Source organism: Bubalus bubalis, chromosome 16 (assembly GCF_019923935.1).
Source record: "Bubalus bubalis isolate 160015118507 breed Murrah chromosome 16, NDDB_SH_1, whole genome shotgun sequence".
In the NCBI taxonomy this organism is placed as follows: domain Eukaryota; kingdom Metazoa; phylum Chordata; class Mammalia; order Artiodactyla; family Bovidae; genus Bubalus; species Bubalus bubalis.
The window spans coordinates 7,168,312-7,177,013 of NC_059172.1; the positions used below are offsets into that span (position 1 = coordinate 7,168,312).

Here is an 8,702-nt window from a genome sequence, read left to right on the forward strand (position 1 = left end):
TGGAGTCTTAACCACTGGACTGCCAAGGAAATCCCAAGCCTCTGCTTCTTTACCTGTAGAATGAAGATAGTAACCATTTGGGGGGTTTGCTGTGAGGGTGCAATGAATTAACTTACACAGCATGGCCGTCACAGGACTTGAACTTCCTACAAAGCCCAGAGCAGATACTGGTATCTGATTACCAAACTCAGTTCCCCTTCTTCCTGGTGACACGGCCACAGAACATTTCCCAGGCTCCCGTAGGTGCGGCCATATGATCAAGATCTGACAGTGGAATGTGAGAAAAAGTGTTCTGTGCCTGCCTCCTCCAGGCTCAGCCCATAAAACCTTCTATGTTTCCAGCCCCAGGGCAGCCTTGATCTCTTGGAACTGGCAAAATCTCTGTATCTGGATCCCTGAATGACGACATGAAGTCCTTGCCGCCAACGAGGAACGTCTGATTTGGACTTTATACATGCAAGATATCGACCTTTAGAGTGTTAACCAATGTGGTTTTCGGGTTTATCTTTTACAGCAGCTAGCATTGCGTGAATCAAAACTCAAGGCTAGGGGACTTCCCTGGGCAGTCCAGTGGCTAAGATTCTGCATTCCCAATGCAGGGGGCCCGGGTTCCATCCCTGGTCAAGGAACTAAGATCCCACATGCCGCAGCTAGGAGTTAGCAAGTTGCGACTGAAGATCCTGCGTGCCGCAACTAACACCCAGCACTGCCAAATAAATACATAAAACTTTTTTTAAAAAAAAGCTCAGTGCTAAAGATGAAACCGTTACTTAGAGGGAAAACCTACATAGGTTTGACTTAAACCACAGTGGCTTTTGAAACATCAAATAAGAAACAACACAACTGTTAGGGAGGACATTCAAATTTTCTTATTGTACTCCATCAAACTTACGACACCTTTTTCAACATAATTTTAACGTCTCTGAAATAAGGCCGTGTGTGGTAACGGCGGCATCTCAAATCGCAAGCAGGCGGGAGACGGCGGTGATGTAGTGCGCATGCACGAACTCGGTCACGGTTCCGCATCTCGTCATCCTTGTCGTTAAGCTTTGGGCAGCGCCAGCACCGCAGACGTTGGTTTAATCTCTGCTGACAATGTCTTCAAAAAGACTTCACGCTGATTTGGCACTGAAATGAAAAGTTATTGTGTTTTTTAAAAAGCAAGGAAACAGAGCAGCTTGATACACAATAAAAATCTATGTCTAAATAAGACTTAAAGAGCTCTTTCACTATGCACGAAATGGAAATTCTAAGTGATAAGAAAGCTTTATGCCATGATTTTGTATTTCTTAGAAATCCATTAGTAATGGTGTGGGTTATAATTGATGGCTGCTTTGGATCAGATGGTAAAGAACCTGCCTGCAATGAAGAAGACCTGGGTTCGATCCCTGGGTCAGGAAGAACCCCTGGAGTAGAAAATGGCAACCCACTCCAGTATTCTGGCCTGGAGAATTCCATGGACAGAATTCCATGGACTGGCGGGCTACAGTCCACGGAGTCGCAAAGAGTCCGACGCAGCTGAATAACGCTTAGATTTGGTGAAATTGTCAATACGTCACTACATCAGTGTTTTCAACCAAGGAAGGCATCCAGTGTAAATAGCTGGTGATAATAATATAGCAGCTTACCCTTGCCAAGAGCCAAACATGTGCCACAAAGCTCCGTGCTTTCCTCACATCATCTCCTTTAATCTTCATAACAACACGGTGAAATGGCTACTATTATACATGATTGCAAGTAATCCTAAGTGCTGTCTGGGAAAGAAGCAGGATGCTCAGAGATGGGGACATAATTCAGATTGGGTGGGGGTGGACAGCGGGGCCTCCCTAAGGAAACAGAGAGACCTGAAACAGTACTAGGCAGCAGGTACCGAGTGTTTACCCGGCAGCAGGTATGATGCAAGTCTATTGTTTTGACTTTCCCTGGTGGGCCCCTGGTTAAGACTCTGCGCTCCCCCTGCAGGGGAGCCAGGTTCAATTCCTGCTCGGGGAATTAGATCCCACAGGCGGCAACTCAGAGTTCACATGTCGCAGGGAGCGATCCCGAGTGCCGCAAATGGAGATCTGGTACAGCCAAATAAATAAAAATAAATTAAAAAGAGAGTTTATTGGGTTAACTCCCTCAGTTCTCACAAAAGGCCAAAGAGTGTTACTTTCAGCTCCATTTCACAGATGAGGAAATCAAGGCAGGGATAGAGAAGTGAAGCGATCTGCTCATAACTGCAGCTGCTGTTGCTTCAGTCTTTGTGACCCTATGGACTACAACCCACCAGGCCCCTGTGTCCACAGGATCTCCCAGGCAAGAACACAGAGGTGGGTTGCCGTACCCTCCTCCAGGGAGTCTTCCCCATCCAGGGATCAAACCCACATCTCTTATGTCTCCTGCTGCTGCTGCTAAGTTGCTTCAGTCGTGTCCGAATCTGTGCGACCTCATAGACAGCAGCCCACCAGGCTCCGCTGTCCCTGGGATTCTCTAGGCAAGAATACTGGAGTGGGCTGCCATTTCCTTCTCCAATGCATGAAAGTGAAAAGTGAAAGTGAAGTCACTCAGTAGTGTCTGACTCTCAGCGACCCCATGGACTGCAGCCCACCAGGTTCCTCCATTCATGGGATTTGTCTCCTGCATTGGCAGGCAGATTCTAAACCTGGGATTTGAACCCCCGGGGCAGTGTGGCTCCAGAGCCCTTGCATCTTACCACTTTCTTATCCTTTCTAGTGATTGAACCAAAGGAGTCATCTCCATTTTACCAAGAAGAGTGGCAGTAAGTGACCTGGTTACATGCACAAGCTTTGGAGCCAGGCTCCCTGAGTTCAAAGCCAGGCTTTACAGCTGACCGGCAAGGCATCTGACCTTCCTAAGCCTTGATTTCTTCATTTGTTGTAAAGGTTTCATGAGTTAAGACACATACAGCGCTTGGATCGGAGCCAGAATATAGTCAGCCCTCAAAAAAACATTCCATAGGGATTTCCCTAGTAGTCCAGTGGCTGAGACTCCCAAGGCGGGGGCCCGGGTTTGATCCCTGGTCAGGGAACTAGATCCTGCATGCCGCAACAAAAGATCTCACGTGCCACAACTAAGAACAGCACAGACAATTTTTTTTAATTACTTATTATCTTCATAAAATGCTCCCAATAACTCAAAGAACACCAAGCCTCAGAGGCTTAACAATTTGTCAAAATTCACCCTTTTCAAGAAAGGAATCAGGATTCCAACCCAAGTTTCTTCACTCAGAAGCCCTTGCTCTCTGCGTTACCCCACGGACATGCCTAGCAAGAGTGAGTCAGCGGTTTAGACCTTTATCCTGAAGGTTTCCAGGAAAGGAGGTTCCCACTCCCAGCGTGACGCCTCGTGTTAGTATCTCAGATCCCTCTCAATAGTAAGGCTCTCTTGCCAATCTGGATTTCGTCTGTTTCATTTTAAGGTCGTTTCCGTTTTGAGAAGGAGAGAAGGTGGAGACTCACCAGCTGGTTTCTTTCTTTTGCAGCTTTCATACACTGTACCTCGCATTTCCTCACCCACGGAGAGAAAGCAGGGAAGGTTTTAGACTCCGGCACCAAATAGGTGCTCAAAAGAAAAACGTGTTGTGTGGAGAACAGATGGGTGGTGTCAGAGGTGGGGGGTGGGCATGGGAGTCGGGGGTGGGGGTGGGCAAAAATGGGGAAAGAAGACCAAAAAGTACAAACTTCCACTCTGAAAATAAATGTCACAGCATATAACATGCAGCGTGTTCACTAAAGTTAATAATACTGTCGTAGGGACTTCCATGGGCTTCCCAGGTGCCGCGAGTGGTAAAGAACCCACCTGCCAATGCAGGAGACATAAGAGACTCGGGTTCGATCCCTGGGTCAGGAAGATCCCCTGGAGGAGGGCATGGCAATCCACTCCAGTATTCTTGCCTAGAGAAGCTCATGGACAGAGGAACCCAGTGGGCTACGGTCCACAGGGTCTCAAGAGTCGGACACGAAGGGACTTAGCACAGCACAGGGAATTCCCTGGTCGTCCAGAGATTAGGACTCAGCGCTGTCACTGCTGAGGTTCAATCCCTGATTGAGGAACTAAGACCTCACAAGCCAAACGAGGTGTAGCAAAATATATGTGTGTATGCTGCTAAGTCGCTTCAGTCGTGTCCGACTCTGTGTGACCCCACAGACGGCAGCCCACCAGGCTCCCCATCCATGGGATTCTCCAGGCAAGAACACTGGAGTAGGTTGCCATTTCCTTCTCCAATGCATGAAAGTGAAAAGTGAAAGTAAAGTCGCTCAGTCGTGCCCGACTCCCAGCGACCCCATGGACTACAGCCTACCAGGCTCCTCCGTCCATGCGATCTTCTAGGCAAGAGTACTGGAGTGGGTTGCCATTGCATATGTGTGTATATATATATACACTAATGTGTTTTCTGAATAATAAATGAGTGAGACAAGAGACACACATTCTCAAAGGTTCCTCCCGGATCACACAGACCTCGTGCACCCCACCCAGACCACTTTTCTCTCACACCCATTTCTTAACTCCAGTGTTTCTCAAACAAAGGGGTTACAAAATAGTACATTCTGGGCACACTGTGGAGCTCAGAATGGTATGTGGTGACACCCTGGGTTTCCCCATTCTTCATTCCTTTGGGCCAGTTTTGACCAAGAGGGTAGAGATAGAGGTGTGTGTGTGTGTGTGTGTGTGTGTGTGTGTGTGATGGGGAGGGGTGCTCAGGTTGAGGGTGGGCAGGAGAATGACATGTGACTGGAGCCCTTATTCACATCCTAACAGCCCGTCAAGGTCGCAGGTGTTGCAGAAAGAGGAAGGTTGGGAGCCCTGTTAAACATTTGCTGTCAAGATGGAAGACCCGGGCCTTTGGTTACAAATAATAGAAACCCATCTCAACACACATAAGGAACAAAGAAGGGCATGTATTGTTCACATAACTTGGAATTCCAGGAGTGGTGCTGGTTTCAGGTGTGAATCAAGACATTCAAAAAAAGAGACTTTGACTTTTCTTCCTCTTCCTTGCCGCTCTGTTGCTCTTCTCTGTGTGTTTGAGGCGCACTCACCTCGGAAGGCAGGCTTTCTCCAGACGATGGCTGCTGGCAACCCTCACCTGATACGCTCCCCCAGCTTGCAGGACTCTCCAGCCATCATGACTGTATTTACGTTGGGGGCAGTGGGAAGGGCTGCCCCCAGGAGCCCTGGGGCAGGGCCTGTTTCCTTTTGTCAAAAAACCAAAAACTTTCTCAGAAGCCTCGGAGCAGACTTCCCTGCAGGTCCTGCTGTCAACAGCTGTGCCACATGGATACCCTAGCGGCAAGGGAGTCTGGGAAAGGGAAACGGTGCTGTCTTTGGTTTAGACCCATGCCCTGGGGCTGGCCACGTGGTCACCCAGAAGAAAACTGGGGTTTCTTAAGCCAGGCAGGAAGGAGACTAGACTGGGTGGGTAACCCAATGATGTCCACTGCAAGGAGGTGTTGTGCTACTGCTGCTAAGTCGCTTCAGTCGTGTCTGACTCTGTGAGACCCCATAGATGGCAGCCCACCAGGCTCCCCTGTCCCTGGGATTCTCCGGGCAAGAACACTGGAGTGGGTTGCCGTTTCCTTCTGCAATGCATGAAAGTGAAAAGTGACAGTGAAGTTGCTCAGTCGTGTCCGACTCTTAGCGACCCCATGGACTGCAGCCCACCAGGCTCCTCCGTCCATGGGATTCTCCAGGCAAGAGTACTGGAGTGGGGTGCCACTGCCTTCTCCAAGGTGTTATGAGCCAACCTGAATAGATCTCATAAGATGCACAGAGAGGAGAAGTTTAGCAAAAAGCGGTGGAAATGCTAGCTAAACAGAAACAACTTCGGTGCACATTAGAATTGGGGAGGAAGGAGATGAAGGCCATGAGAAGAGGTGAATCAGGGCAGGTGGGCATGGCCAGGGTGGAGAGGATCAGCCAGCTGTGGACAGCACAGCACATTCCTGGAACACACAATTCTTTTTTTTTTTTTTTAAGATAATGCAACACCTTTTTTCTTAAAAAAATTTTTTTTACCTATTTATTTTTGGCTCTGCTGGGTCTTCTTTGTTATATGGGCTTTTCTCTAGTTGCTGCAAGTAGGGGTTACTCTCTCGTCACAGTACACAGGCTTCTCATTGCAGGGGCTTCTCCTTCTGGGGAGCACTGGCCCTGGGACATGTGGGCTTCAGCACCTGTGGCGGGTGGGCTCAGTAGTTGTGGTTCCTGGGCTCTGGAGCACAGGATGAGTAGTTGTGGTACATGAGCTTAGGTGCTCTGCAGCGTGTGGAATGCTCCCCGACCAGAGATCAGACCTGCGTCTCCTGCTTTGGCAGTTTGGATTCTTTATCACTGAGCCATCAGGGAAGCCCTACAATTCTTACCTAAGGGTATTCTGTAGAAGTTCAGCAGGTACAGAGGATGCTTGGTGAGCAAGGAGCCAGGGAGGGATGTCGCCCCACAGGCAGTCTGAGTTCTTCCCACTGTGTTTGTTCAGTCTCCATTATCTGAGCTCCAAGGTCACCGTAAACTAAAGCAACAAGGATCCAACACCTCTGGGGCACCAAGGAGAAATGCCGTGGAAAATCTTCAGTGGTTCCCTGCCACCACGATCTCAAGCCCCTGGTCCCATTGGTCCTCTCCAGCTTCATCTGTCACTGTCCTCCTCTGTCCTTTGGTTTTGGCTGTGCCATGTAGCATGCGGGATCTGACCAGTTCCCCAACCAGGGACTGAACCCGTGCCCCCTGTAGCGGAAACACAGAGTCTTAACCTGTGGCTCTCTGGGGAACCAAGCCCCTGCCTGTACTTTCCGGACTCCAGGATTCTATTCCCACTGTCCTCCTGGCCCTTTCTTGGGTAAGGCCTCGCTGAGGCTCTTTTCTATAAAACAGGAAGCACCTCCCTCGCTAGGTGGTGAGGGAACTATGAAGATGAGATAAACTATGGTAAGCGTTTCGAACCTACCAGTGCTCAGTCCGTGCTAGCTACTATTATTCATCAGTCCCTGTTTTGAAATCTTAACAAACTTGATATACACGTTATAGTACTTATGGGTTCCTTCCTTGCCGTCTGCCTGAATGAATATGTCAAGAGGGTGAGCCTCTCAAGGCCCAGGGCAGTGTGGGTGGCTGCCCTCTGCATCTGGCTGTCTGTAGTGGGGGGGCAAGCACACAGCTGTTCTTGAAGATGACAGCCAGCCAGTCTGACAAGAGGCAGAACGCGTCCATCCGGGACATGCTAGAGGGTGCTGGGCTGGGCTGGGCAGAGGGTCAACCTCCAGGGCCCGTCCCTCTTGCTGGCCATGGGGCCACACTGGCAAACGGAGGCCACCCACAGTCTGCAGCAGAGCTCTTAGGAAAGTCAGACAAATTTGCCCACTGACAATGTGTGGTTCAGGCCGGCTGCCAGGAAGGTCTCCCCCGGAAGGCAGGAACCAACCAGTGTGAGGAGGGGAGGCCTGAGTGCCCCTCGCCTCCCTTCACGGCCCATCGGCAGTGACTCAGCAGGAAGCCAGCCAAGGCCCGAGTCACTCGCTCCCCTCCCACCACACCCAGGGTTTTCCTCCAGGGCTGGGAAGGCTGCTTAGAGCTGGAGGTGTAAATCCTCCATACCTGGGTCTAATTTCTTCAGCTTAGCATTTACAGGCACAAGATCTCGAGTTAGGCCGCTTGGGTTAGAAGCCCGGTTCTACCTCTTATGAACCCACAGGAGCTTTCTTAGGTTCTCCCGCCACAGTCTGCCCGTCTGCAAGTGGGGAGAGTGACAGCACCTCCCTCACGGAAGAGAAGTGACTCAGAGCCGGGCATGGTGTGCCCACGGGGCTCCTCTAACCCTCTGCCCTTGCCGCTTTTTCCTGCCTAGGTCTTCGCTCCAAAGGCAGTTCCCACACTAAATCAAGATCTTCACTAAATATGCATTTTCTCAGTGCAGCCCACAACGGCCACCCCATCTAACCCCTCCTCTTCCAATACTTCTTACCTTCTTTCCCAACTTTTCTCTGTAGTGCTTATCGCCATCTAATACAATGATGTATCTTCTCTATTGTCTGTCTCCCTCCACCCACACTGGGATTCAAGTTCCATTTTTGTCTGTTTTCTTCGCTGCTGTATTCCTGAGACCTAGAGAAGTGCTAACACAGAGCAGCTCTCAATAAACATGTGGAACGAGTGGAAACAAATGCCAACTTTTTCACTATTATTTATCACCAACTATCATTGTCATCAATGAAGATCACCAGTAAAGACTGGCATTATTCTCATTCCGATGAGAATGAGAGAAAAGCTCAAAGTTTAAAACTATACTAAATTCTGCAAATCTGCCTTTGGTTTGTTTCTACTTGAATTAATAGACTCTCAAAACTTAGAGACATCCACTGTTCGGGTGGAAAATTCTGTTAGCCACAGGGCTGGGCAGATAGCTGGTCATGTAAATACATAAATCTGATGTGGCCAATAAGGAGTGGTGAGAACCCCGGAAGCTGGGAATGGGATCCTCACCTAAAGGCATTTAAATTCAAATTTTAAAATAGCCTCTACTAACCAAACACGAAGATCCCCTGGAGAAGGAAATGGCAATCCACTCCAGTAGTTTTGCCTGCGAAATCCCATGGACAGAGGAGCCTGGCAAGGCTACAGTTTACGGGGTCACGAAGAGTCAGACACGACTGAGCGACTAACAACCAAACACACGTCTAAACTGCATTTCCCTGATTCCAGACTCT

General features: G+C 49.3%; 1 long non-coding RNA gene across 1 annotated transcript; it reads right to left on the reverse strand.

The window, feature by feature from the left end:
• Positions 1-846: 846 nt before the first annotated feature.
• LOC123329691 lies at positions 847-8,484 on the reverse strand. The gene is made up of 3 exons (XR_006545212.1): positions 7,961-8,484; positions 6,019-6,726; positions 847-1,128 (listed from the first exon to the last, which is right to left on the reverse strand). It is a non-coding gene; the product is annotated as an uncharacterized LOC123329691 (long non-coding RNA).
• Positions 8,485-8,702: the final 218 nt, after the last annotated feature.